The sequence below is a fragment of the Notamacropus eugenii genome, chromosome 2 (assembly GCF_028372415.1).
Source record: "Notamacropus eugenii isolate mMacEug1 chromosome 2, mMacEug1.pri_v2, whole genome shotgun sequence".
NCBI classification, from domain to species: domain Eukaryota; kingdom Metazoa; phylum Chordata; class Mammalia; order Diprotodontia; family Macropodidae; genus Notamacropus; species Notamacropus eugenii.
In genome coordinates, this window is record NC_092873.1 from 61360467 (window position 1) to 61373675 (window position 13209).

Genomic DNA, 13209 nt, shown 5'->3' on the forward strand with positions numbered 1-13209 from the left:
CATCCAGGTGAGATGCAGTTGCTCAGAAGAGGGTTTCCACTTGTTCTGCTTGACCCTAGAGGGTCAAACCATAATACAGAAGGTGCAGATTAAGGAGTGAAAACATTTTCAACAATCCATGCTGTCCCATAGTGGAATGGGCTGCCTTGGGAGAAAGTAGGTTTCTCTTTGCTGAAGGACTTCCCAGAATCTCCCAGTTGGAAGGGACCTCCGAGGCCAAATAATCCAAGTTGTTCCCCTCACCAACGTTCTTCACAAAGGCTCAACCTTGGCTTAGAAGCTTCTAATAACTTGCAGAATGATGTGAACTGGGCCCTAGAAGGAGAGAGAGAGAGCCAGATAACAGCATGATGCTGAGAAAACAGGAAGTTCTGGGTTTGAGTCCTGCTTCTCTGGCACACATATAATTGTGTGATCCTGGGACAATCACTTAAGTCTTCAGTGCATCAGGCAACTCTCAAAAGTCTGTAAGTTTTAGAGAAGGCACCTGCATTGGTAAAGGGAGTTTCTGCATCTGAGAGTCACTGAAATCACAGGACCAATCCTAGTTTAATTATTCACAAGTTTTTCAAGATTCTAATTCTGTCCTCCAGCACATTAGTTCTCCCTCCCAGCTTTGCGTCATTGAAAATTTGACATTTCTTAGGTTGGTGAAGTAGAAGGGACACAGAAAGTAACCCTGTCCTCTCCAGGTTCCCAGTTCCCAAAGAAGTGTTGGGACATTTCTGGAAGCTGTCTAAACCTCAGGAGAGTAGATGGTCTAGAGCCTAGAGGAATGCCAATCAGCCTGGGAGAGTAGTGGACCAAGTGCTAACTCCTAGACTGAGCTGAGCCTTGGGAAACATGCTAAAGAAGCCAGTGAGGGCTTGGAAGAAGGAAGGAATCAGCTTATTGTTTGGAGCAAAGAGAGCCATATACACGAGCAACAGAGAGAAAGTGGGAATGCCCCCCTCTACTTTCCCTCCACTTCCTCACCTATTTCCTCCTCTTGAATGCTGCCTTTTCCAAGAAGACTTCCCTGATCACAGCCCCAGAGCTGGAAGGGGCCCCTGAGGCTACTAGGCCAACACTCTCCTTTACAGATGGAGAAATCAAGGCCCAGGGAGCACACACGTTCATCTATCTAGAGCTAGTGAGGACATTAGGGTGCCTCCAGTGGTGAGCCCAGGAAGGACAAGAGGCTTGTCTGAAGCTCCTACAGGGACCTGCTCAAGAGACAGTCAGTCACGATATCTCACAGCTGCACTATGCAGTCAGGATCTCATGTATTGATCTCTCTATATATTGATCGCACCTTGATTAACCCCAAGGTCATAATGAGACAAAGGAAAGGGCTCCATCTATTCATTTATCCATTCCATAGTCATTTATTAAACATCTCCCATGTGCCAGGCACTGTGCTAGAGCCTGAGGGTACAAAGATGACGATGCATCTCTCCCTGCCCTCAAAGACCTTCCATTCTATTGGCAAAGATGCATGGGAGGAAGCAGAAACAATCTGTATTGAGTTAATTAACTATACCATAGACACAAGGTAAGAGGGGTGGGCGTCTGTAAGGGCATGTGAGAGTCAGGGGGAGGTGAGGAAGGGGTGTGCTCTAGGCGTAGAGGACAGTCTGTGTTCAGATGTGGGAGCTGAGAGACAGGAACATGTCAGTACGGAGCTGTACTTAGTGCCTTATATTGGTATTATTGTCAAGTAGGTTTAGCTCTTCAAGTAGCTGGTAAGCTTCATGAGGGTAGAGAGCATCCCTTCTCTTTCTTTGGGTCTTAGCCCTTCCTTAGCCCTTAGTACAATGCCTTGGGCATAGACAATGCTCAATAAAATTTAGTTGAGAGTTTGGAATACATGGATATTCCATGAACTCACAAGAGCAGCATGAAATGGAGTCAGGAAAGCCTTGGTTCAAATCTTGTCTGTGATACTTAAGACCTGAGTGACCTTGAGTAGATCACTTACCTCATTGGGCCTCAGTTTCCCCATCCACAAGACCTCTATGGCCTACATGTAATCTTTCATCCTCTGTGACTTTGGGGCTGTGTGCCCAGCCAAGTCGCAGCCTCTTGGACCCAATCAGTATTTTCAGACTTTTCAAACACACTACCCACCAAAGGAGGCTTTGTCTGAAACCAGAGTCAAATATAAATGGGAAATATTTGACAAAATAAATAAAAGTACAATAAAACACAGATAATGGTCATTTGTGGTTTTATAAGTCAATATGCCCCCACAGAAACCTCTTTTAGTTTGAAACCTCTGCTTTAGGATAATAATTTATAGGTAAATGGTTGGTCAGCCCTGGGGAAGGGAATTTCCACAGCAGTAAAACCCTAGAGCTGGACAGAAAGCCAAACCAAGACAACCAGACAAACCTATGCACTTCAGGGGCCTGTTACCAGAGCAATGCAGGACAGTGTGGCCCAGCAGAGGGAGCACTGGCCCCAGCTCAGACACTTTGTCACTTCTCCTGGTGCTGCCCACCTGCCAGGCATGTTGAGCCTGTGGCTGCTGCCTCTGGGAACCCTGGTGAACTTCCCAAGAGCCTGAGGGGCAGAAAAGAAAAGGGCCAGAGGAGCCCTCAGATCAGTTGGAGATTTCTTGTGTGGCCATTCAAAGGATCTGCCTGTTATCAAGAGTGGTGGCTCCAGAATCTCAAGGTCTCATACAGGTTCTAGTTGGGTTGATTATCTCCAGCAGTCCCCTCCACTTCCAAGATTCTGGGACTCTGTAGTACTTAAGCCACTTGGAAGCATAATGGAGTGTGGCCATGGTTCTTTGTAGAGGGGGAGAAAGATACAAAAATTAAAAGTGCAATTTTTTTGTGGCTTAGACTTTGTTAAGTACAAAATTTGTTATAGAAATAGAAGAAAGCATTTCCTCTTAAGCCTTCTGAACAAATTCAAATTCCTTTATGAATAATTTCCTCTGGCTCAGTGATTCCCAGAGTATCCACAGCTTGGAGCAGTGGGAAGCATCTCTCCCTTAATCAATTCAGAATTTCCCATGGATGAATTCCCCCTGGGCAGAGGGATTTGGAACATTTTAGAATTCTTCATAGCTTCCATAATGGGAAGGAGGGACCCTTACCTCAGTCTCCACACACTACACTTGAGGGCTTCATCTGCAGAAAGTGCTGTTCCTGTGGCAGAGCTGGCAAGAGGGAATCATTCCCACTCAGGCGTCATTGACTGGAGTTGTGGAATCTGAGGACCAGGCTTGAATCTCAGCTCTGCTGCTGACCTTAGATGAATCATTTATTCTCTCTGGTCTTCAGTATCTTTCTGTGTAAAATGAAGGAGTAGGACTAGATGATCCTATGTACCAGAATGTAGTAAGTGCCTAGGATGCGCTAAATGCCATACTGAACACTGGGCATACCATACTGCTCAGGAAGCTCACCTGCTGATAATACAATCCGCCAATCAATCATTTGTAAATCACCTACTATGTAACAGGCACTCTATGAGGCCCTAGGTTGTGTTCATCCTTCGTTTTTGAAGAGGATCATGACATCAGAGAAATGATGACATGACGTGCACTTGACTTTGATTTGAGTGAGGGAGGGTTGTACAAGGTCACCAGCCTCACTTTCTTCTCCTGAGCCATCTGGGTCCAGTGGCCTGATATTCATCAGGATAACTGGAGATGACCCAGGATGCAATGGGAGACCCTGGCCCTTTTAGGCTAAGGTCTTTTCAGGTACTCACTTAAAGTGAGGTAAAGCAAATTCAGTGAATAAGGTGAGACCCTAGAGAGTCAAAAAAAAAAGCAAAATGTTCATTGGTATCTGTGAGAAATATACTAGAGAACTAGAGGTGGAGTGAAAGGCCCTGAGGTTCTATTCTGGCTCATCTTGGGCACAAGCCCCTCTTGGGTCCTCAATTTCCCCATCTGTAAAATGAAAGGAGTGGTTCAGATGCCATCTAAGGCCCCTTTCAATCCTAAGTTTATGATCCTTTGATCTATGAAGCTGGTGGGTTTGGGATCAGTTTACCCAATTTTTGCCCTTTTCATCCTCAGTCCTTGTCTGGTCCTATCAGTCTGCAACAACAGAAGTCTAGAGGAGGAGAATTTTTGTTAAATTTGGGGCTTGTTTCTCTTCATCCTGGTCCAAAGTTTCCCAGGTTAATGTTAATTTTCACATCTCCGTTAATATCTCATCCACCCTTGGAGCTGCTCTGAGGGAACCCCAGCATGAAACAGAGAAAACTGTCTGTCCAGCATTCACAGGCAAATGTTTGCTCACACATGTGAATTTCCCTTGAGGAGTCACTATCAGACCTGGACTCTGATGGATGAGCTCCACTTGAGGCTCCCAGAGGACTCTCCTCATCAGCAATAGGGTAGGAAGGAGGCAGAACAGTGTTTTAACTATATTCAGAAGTAGCCACTTACTTCTGTGCTATAAATGAGGGACAGAGCCTCAGAGATACTTATAACAGGATGATAAGAATCTAACAGCATCCTAAGGTTTTCAGACACGTTATCTCCTGTGGTCCCATAGCCTACCTCTGAGGCGAATGCCATTATTACCCCCCTTTTACAGATGTGGAACCTGAGCATCAGAAAAGTTCAGTGACTTCTCCAAAGTCACCTAGCTTATAAGTCGGAGGCAAGATTCAGATTCAGGAGTTCCTGACTCTCCTCACCAGGCTATACCACTTCTATGTTAACTGATTTCATTAGTATGGGGAGCACCTGAGGGAGGAAGGACTATTAATACAGTCCAGCACCTGTACCGCAGCTCATAGTCCCAGGGAGTTACCTATGGCACTAAGAGGTTAAGTGATCCACCCACAGTCATGAAGCTAAGATGATCAAAGGGGGCCCTTGAGTCTTCCTGCCTTTGATGCCAACTATCCTTACCCATTAGGACACACTGTCTCTCTCTTCATTATGTTTATAGCAGGATTTTTGTTTTTAAAGCCCTAAACTTGCAATTTACAAAAGAGTGAATGAAATAAGGTATTTATTCCAAGCCCTTTATTCCATTAAATCCTGGGGATTAATGCCGCCAGGAGGTGGCAGCACTGTCCCTCGGTCAGCCAGTTAAGTGGTAAGGAAAAAGTACCTCTAATAAGAGTTATGATTTTTATTGTTAATAATGGTTATTCTTATTAGGGTTATTCTTATTAGTTAGGATTTATACAGGATTGCAAAGTGTAAGATGTATACACATATCAATATATCTATATCTCCCCACCTCATACATATATATATTTATATAGATAGAGATATAAAATCTTATACTCATCTCTAGCCATTCCATATATATATACATATATAAACATTTTTCTAACTTTAAGGCCCTGTATAAATCCTAAATCCTACCACATATAATAATGCACATATAATATGTCTATATATGGTAAAGCATAAAAATGTACATATACACATATATCTAGATACATATCTATCTCTTTACATCTCTCTGTAATCTCATTTGATCCTCACAACGACCCTGGGAGGTAGGTGCTATTCCTACTATCGTCCCCATTTTACAGTTGAAACTACTGAGAATGAGAAAGGTTCAGTGACTTGCCAAGAGCCAAATGTTTGGTGCAGGATTTGAGCCCAGAGAATCCTGACTCCAAACCTGACACTGGGCTATATCACCCCCTCCTGTTTAGGATGCCATACTGCTTCTGTCCTATTGGGGCTTGAGCTGCTCCAGGCTGGAGGGATGAGGAGAGGGTCCTGAGTGTAGCAGCTAGCCTGGAACTATGGAAGGATAGGACCTACCTCCCAGAGTCATTGTGAGGATCAAATGAGATTACAGAGAGATGTAAAGAGATAGATATGTATCTAGATATATGTGTATATGTATATTTATATGCTCCTGGCCATCTAGGCCTGGGCTTCCCACCCTCCTCTCAGTCTGGCACAATGGCCCTGCAGCTGACCCCCCCAGTCCCTTGCTGCCCCCACCTGCCTCTCTGTGGAAATCCCAGGCCTGGATGGCCAGGAGCTGCAGAGCAGGGAATTCAGGAAGACAGCGGGGGGCAGAAGCCCTAGGATCCCAGTCTCAGGAGTCTGAAAGACCAGAGGCCGGAGCTGAGGTCCAGGGGCAGGACACTAGCAACAGGAAGGGGCGGGGCTAGGCCAGAGGTCTTCAGTTGAGATCATTTTGGGGAGAAGCTGGAGCTTCGGAATGTCCTGCATTTGGAGGGAGAGCCTTGGGGTTGGGGTCCGACTCTGTCCTTCCCTTGCCCAGGGACTGTGATTTCCTGTCTCCAAATGTGATCCTTTTGAGCGCAAAGGCGCACCCCTCTTTAACAAACAATTAAGAACATGGTTGACAGGGAGTACAGGGGTCTTTCTGAGAATCTTTCAGTTTCCCTTCCATTTTGCTCTCTGAGATTGCTGGCTTTGTATTGCAAGACTGATGTTGAATTCTATTTCTGAAATCCAGGAAAGGGAACGGACCTACTCAGTCACACAGTGATGGGAACACTGACCTTGTGAGCATTATTGGGGAGAGTAGGAGACAGTGCTGAGCTTGGAGTCAGGAAAACCTGAGTGTAAATTCTGACTCAGACGTTTACAAGCAAAACCCTTCACCTGGCTCAGCCTTGGTTTCCTCACTTCTAAGGTGGGGATAAAAGCCTCCCTCGCAGTGTAGTTGGAAAGATCTAATGAGATAACACATGTAAAGCGCTGACAAACCTTAGACTGCTAGAGAAATGTGAACTCTTATTGTATTTTGCTGTTTTTCCCTGGAGTGGGGAGGAGGGACGGGAGAGAGAAAGTTAGCTACGGAGTGATTAGGTAGGACAATGCCCTGCCTATGCTTTCCGGAGACTGAGGCCAAACTGGACATGAAGGACCTGAGTTTGAATCTGGCTTCACCATTTCTTATTTATGGGCTCTTAGGCATGTCATTTCGCTCCTCTTGGCCTCAATTATTTTATCTGTAAAATGAGAGGGTTGAACTGTTCTCTAAGGTCACTTCTAGCAATGCCCAGAGGGCTGAAGTATACATTTGCATGGGGTTCTTCTGGGGTGGAAGGCCCCCTTCTGGGGGAGGAGGGAATGGAGCTAGATGGCATTAGGCTCCTGAGCTATGAGGAATACAGGTGGACAAGCCAGGCCTGGGGAACCTGTATGAGACATACCAGCTTCCGAAGATCAAACACCACCTACCCATGCGATCAGAGAACGGTGGATTTAGTGCTAAAAGGATTCAGAGAGGCCACCTAGTTAACTCCCTTATTTTATGAGGCCTTAACCAAAGTCACACAGATAGTGTCAGTTTCTTCATCTGTAAAATAGGAATAATGATAGCACCTACGTCACAGGGTTGTTTTGAGAATCAAATGAGATAATAAATGTAAAGTGATCTGAAAACCTTAGACACTAAGGAAATACCATCACCATCATCACCACACCATCATCCATCACCATCACCATCACCTTCACCATCACCATCACCATCACCATCAACACCATCACCATCACCATCATCATCATCACCATCACCTTCACCATCACCATCACCATCCATCACCATCACCATCACTATCACCATCATCATCACCATCACCATCATCACCATCATCACCATCACCTTTACCATCACCATCACCATCATCACCATCACCATCACCATCATCACCATCATCACCATCACCATCACTATCACCATCGTCATCACCATCACCTTCACCATCACCATCACCATCACCATCAACACCATCACCATCACCATCATCATCATCACCATCACCTTCACCATCACCATCACCATCCATCACCATCACCATCATCACCATCACCATCACCATCATCACCATCATCACCATCACCATCACTATCACCATCGTCATCACCATCACCATCACCATCACCATCATCATCATCATCACCATCACCTTCACCATCACCATCACCATCCATCACCATCACCATCACCATCATCACCATCATCACCATCACCATCATCACCATCATCACCATCACCATCCATCACCATCACCATCACTATCACCATCGTCATCACCATCACCATCACCATCACCATCATCATCATCATCACCATCACCTTCACCATCACCATCACCATCCATCACCATCACCATCACCATCATCACCATCATCACCATCATCACCATCATCACCATCACCATCATCACCATCATCACCATCACCATCCATCACCATCACCATCACTATCACCATCATCATCACCACCACCATTATCTCAAAGGAGCACAGTCCATAGTTATCCCTCCTTATTCTCTGCCTGACCCACCTCCATTTCCTGTTACCCACCATCTCTCATGAGCCCTTTTTCATTTTCAATTCTTTTTAAAATAAGTTTTTATTAGTATCTTTTGGGGGTTTTCATACCACCAGAATTTCTTCCAGGATCCCTCTCCCTCCCCCTTCTCAGAGGATCACCTCTGATAAAGGATATTGTAAAAGAAAAACAAAAAGAGGAAGAAGAGACAAGGCAATCAAGAACCTGTTGATGATAAAGTCTGTAAACCTGTGCCTCTCTGATCCTTTCTGCTCTAAATCTGGGGTTCTATGATCCCAAGGGTCTACCCTTGGCATTGGACCTTCCAAGGCTGGTCCAGCTTACAGAGGTTCCCTAGACCTGGCTGGCGGCACCAGTGCTCCTCCTGGCCCAGAAGCCTCCTGCCATCTAGCTCCACCCACCCCCGCCTTCCCCTGGGCATGGAGGGGGCTGGGAGAGCCTCCACATTTCTCTGTAATTCTCTGTGATTTTCCAGCGCCCACTTTTCCTCCTTCTGAAGCCGTTCTTTGCACTCACTTCCATCTCTGTAATTGATTGTATTTATTGTTTCCTTACCTCACTGCATCCACGGGTCACTGGCCTGGCTACCTGGGAAGGTTCCAGTATGGGGCTCTCTAGTGTCCTTTGGCAGCCACTGTTAAGTATGGCCATCTCCATTTCACAGCTGAGAAAGCTGAGGCTGAGAGGCTCATTGACAAGCCTGATGTCACTCAGCTTGTGTTAGAGGCAGGGTTTGAATCCTGGGATCCTTGATCTAGAGTTGGAAGAGATCTCTGAAGACATCTAGTCGAGCCCCTTCATATTATAGATAGGAAAACTGAGGCCCAGTGCCTATGGTCATGTCAATAACAAGTGGCCGAGTCAGATTTTGAACCCAGAGCCTCTGATTCCAGTGTGCCAGGCTTTGTCCTCTGGTTCATATCTCCCAACTTCATGGACAGGCCTTGGTTCATTCCACCATGCTACCCCAAATTGGATTGGGCAGCCTACTTCACAGTGGTGAAGAAACCTTAAAATACTATAGAAATGAGAATTATTGATTTTTGTGAGTGAATATGGGCTTTGACAAGCCCTTCCCTCTGACTCAGTTTCCTCTACTGTAAAATGAGGGGTTGGATTGGATGGCCTGTGAATTGAGGATCCTGAGGTCCTCCCAGAGCTCAATCCTGTATGGCTCTAAATGCTTTGGGATCCTGGTGATACATCGTTGGCTTGTAGACCAAGTAGCTTTGTACAAAATAACAGGAGTGCTGGATCCAGAGTGGGGGACCTTGGGTTCACCTTCAGACTCTGCCATTTTTATCCATATGACCCTCAGCAAATCCTGTCTCCTTTTGGGTGTCAGCTTCCTCATCTGTAAAAAGAAGGCATGGAGTGAGATAATGCCAAAAGACCCTTCTTGCTCCAAGTCCTGTGAATCTTCTGCTTGACCTTTGACTCTTCTTGGTGGCTGGCTCCTCTTCATTCTCTCTTCTCTGTAGGTTTTCAGGACACTCCTCTCTCCTCCTCCCTCTCTGACCACTTCTTCTCCCTCTCCTTTGCTGGATCCCCCTCCAGTTCACGCCCTTTCATTGTAGCTGTTCCTCAGAGTTCTGTCCTGGGCTCTCTTCTCTTCACCCTTTAGATGACTTCCCTGGGTGATCGCATCAGTTCCCATGTATTTAATGACCATTTGTATGATTCTCAAATCTACCTTTCTTGCTGCTGACCTGCAATCTCACATCCCCAGCTGCCTCTCAGACATCTCAAACTAGATATCCCGCAGACATAAATTTGGACATAAATTTAACATGTCCAAAACAAAACTCATTCTCCTTCCCCCTAAACTCTGCCCTCCTCCTACCTTCTCTATTATGGTAGCAGGCCTCAGCATCCTCCCAGGCCCTCAGACTCACAATCTAGGAGTGAGCATCCTAGACTCCTCATTATCTGTCACCATCCATATCCAACATAGTGCCATGACCTGCCAATGTCACTTCTGCATCTTCTCTTGAATATGCTCCCTTCTCTTCTCTGACTGCCACTGTCTTGGCATAGGCCCTTATCACTTACACCTTGATTAGTGCCATAGCCTATGGGTGGCTCTGCCCACCTCAAGGCTCTCTCCACTCCAATCCACTCTCCTTTCATCCACCAAAGGGATTTTCCTAATTGCAGGTTCAACCACATCACCCCCTTCTCTAAACTCCCGTGGCTCCCTATGTTCTCCAGGGCCAAAAACAATATCCTCTGCTTGACATTCAAAGCCCCCCCATGACCTGGCCTCCTCCGTCCTTTTCAGTCTTCTTACTCCTTACTCTCCAACACATATTCTTCCATCCAATGACTGGCCCACTGGCTGTTCCATGAGGAAGACCCTCCATCTCTTGGCTCTGGTCATTTTCCTGGCTGTCCCCTAGGCCTGGACCACACTCCCTCCTTTGTTTTAACTACTGATCTCTCTGGTTTCCTTTAATCCCATCTTCTGCAGGAAGCCTTCCCCTCCCCTCTTAACCCTAGGGCCTCCCCTCTGTCCATCATTTCCTATTTACCCAGTATAGAGCTTGTTCCATATGTATTTGTCTGCATCTTGTCTCTCCCTTTAGACTGTGAGGTCCTTTTGTCTTTTGCCTCTTTGCTTAACATGGTACCTGGTGTGTAGTAGATGTTTAATATTGATGGATGGCTTTGGAATTCTGGGGAATCAAGGTCACCTGATGGACCAGTTTCTCAGGTCTCATCTAGCTCTAATTTTTGGTCCTTTGTCATGCAAGCTTTCTGGGCCTCAGTTTCTGCACCTGTAAAATGAAGAGATTGGATCAGATCTCTAAGACTTCACAGATGAGGAGTTGGGATTCCAGCTCTACATTCTGTGATCCTATCAATTGAAACACACCCCATGTCCCTTTTCTCCCGGCCTCAGTTTCCTCCTCTATGAAATGAGGGGACTGGATGAGATGATTTTCAAAGACTCTTCTGGGCCCAGTTCCATGATTCTATGATCATGTCAATCACTTTGCCTTCCTGGGCCTCAATTTCCTCATCCGTAAGACTAAGGGGCTGGGTGTCCTCTGAGATGTCATCTAGCAAAGGGCGTATTTCAGGGATGAGCCTATAACTTGACCCATGTGGGAAATGCAGGGGCACTTTCTTCTGTAGACTCTTGTTGTCCCGTCCATCCTCCAAGTAATGACAAGGGGCAAGACTGGCGAGAGCTCAGCTCTGGAAAAGGCCAATCATGCTGCTGATAGACCCCATACCCACTCCCAGGGTCCAGTTCCAAGGTTTTCCAGAGTTCAGCAGCCTAGCTAGAGGAGCTCCCTGGCTTTCCCTTGAAGAATGACCAAGAATAACCAGTAGGGATACCTCTACTCCAGACCCCAAGAAGTTAGCCTCTGCCTCCTGGCCAAGTTCCGTGCCTAGAATGTTCTTTTTCACCTCTGACTTGCAGACTCCTTCAAGGCTGATTTTCAGCAGCAGCTCCTACTGAAGGCCTTTCCTGCTGCCCCCAAGCCGGGGCCCCAGACAAACAGGCCTTCAGTCTCCTCTCTAATGCTTGCTCCAAGGGTTACCTGCTCCTTCCCAGATTCACAACACCTGCCTAATTGTGCCTGTCCCCAACATTCTATGCTAGGGTCTTGTCTTTTCCCATTTGACTTTCTCTGTCTTGGTAACTTTATCAGCTCCCACAAGTATAACACTCATCTCCAGGCAGATATTTAAAATAACTTCAGAATGTGTAAAATGCCAGAGACTACCTACCACAATATACATAGGAAGTATATAAAGACAACTACAAAATACTCTATATAGAAATAAACAGACCTAAATAATTGGAGACAGCAGCTAGGTGGCCTAACGGATAGAGTACAGGGCTTGGAGTCAGGAAGACCTGGGAAGACCTCAGACCATCTCTAGCTGTCTGACACTGGACAAATCACTTAACCTCTGCCTTAATCCGCTGGATAAAGAAATGGCAAATCAGGTATCTTTGCCAAGAAAACCCCATGGGGGTCACAAAGAGTAGGATAAGACTGAACAACAACAAACAATTGGAAAAGTATTAATGGCTCATGGATAGGCCAAGCTAATCTTATAAAAATGACAATGCTATCTAAATTAATTAATTTATTCAGTGCCACGCCAATCAAATTACCAAAGGGTTATGTTAGAGAGCTAGAAAAAATAATAAAACTCATCTGGAAAAACAAAAAACCTAGACTCTCAAGGGAAATAATGAAAACAAAGTAGGAAGGAAAGAGGCCTAGCTAATCTCAGACTGTGCTAGAAAACAGTAATTATTCCAACAATTTGGTTAAAATATATCTAGGTCAATCAGTGGAAGAGATAATACATGCAAAGACCATGAAAGAGTAACCCAGTATGATGTAAAACCATGACAGTGCTTCCCCAGGTCTGGAGCAGTTGGTCAGCAGCTGTTGAGGCTGGTGGTGGCCAAGGTGGGCCCCTTCTCTCCTATGATTTCTCCTTTGCATGATGGCTGTTGGGGCTATTTATTCCCAAGGCTCTTGGGCCCAAGGTTCCTGGGCTGTCCTCCTGAGCTGTAGGAGACATGGTAGCCAAGGTAATGGTGGTGATGGTTCACCTTGCCTGGCACACCCCGCTTCCCGTTCTCCCCCTCAGGGTGCTCTGATGCGTTAGCAGGGCAGTCTTGCCTACCCTCTCTGGACATTAAGACATCTTCAATATAAAATGAGAGCTTGCAGCAGATGACCTTTCATTAAGCAAAAGGTAAGCATTTATTAAATGCCTACCATATGCCAAGCCCTGGGCTGAACTGGGGAGACAAGTGGGTTACCCACAAGGAACTTGTATTCTAACGGGGTAGACAGGACAAGATGTTGACGTAAACGTGAAGTTCATAAACCCAGCAAAGCCACAGCGTTGTCCAGTATGAAGTATGCGGGCAGGAAGCTGCCAGCTAACCAGGCTTGGTGCTGAGGACAGA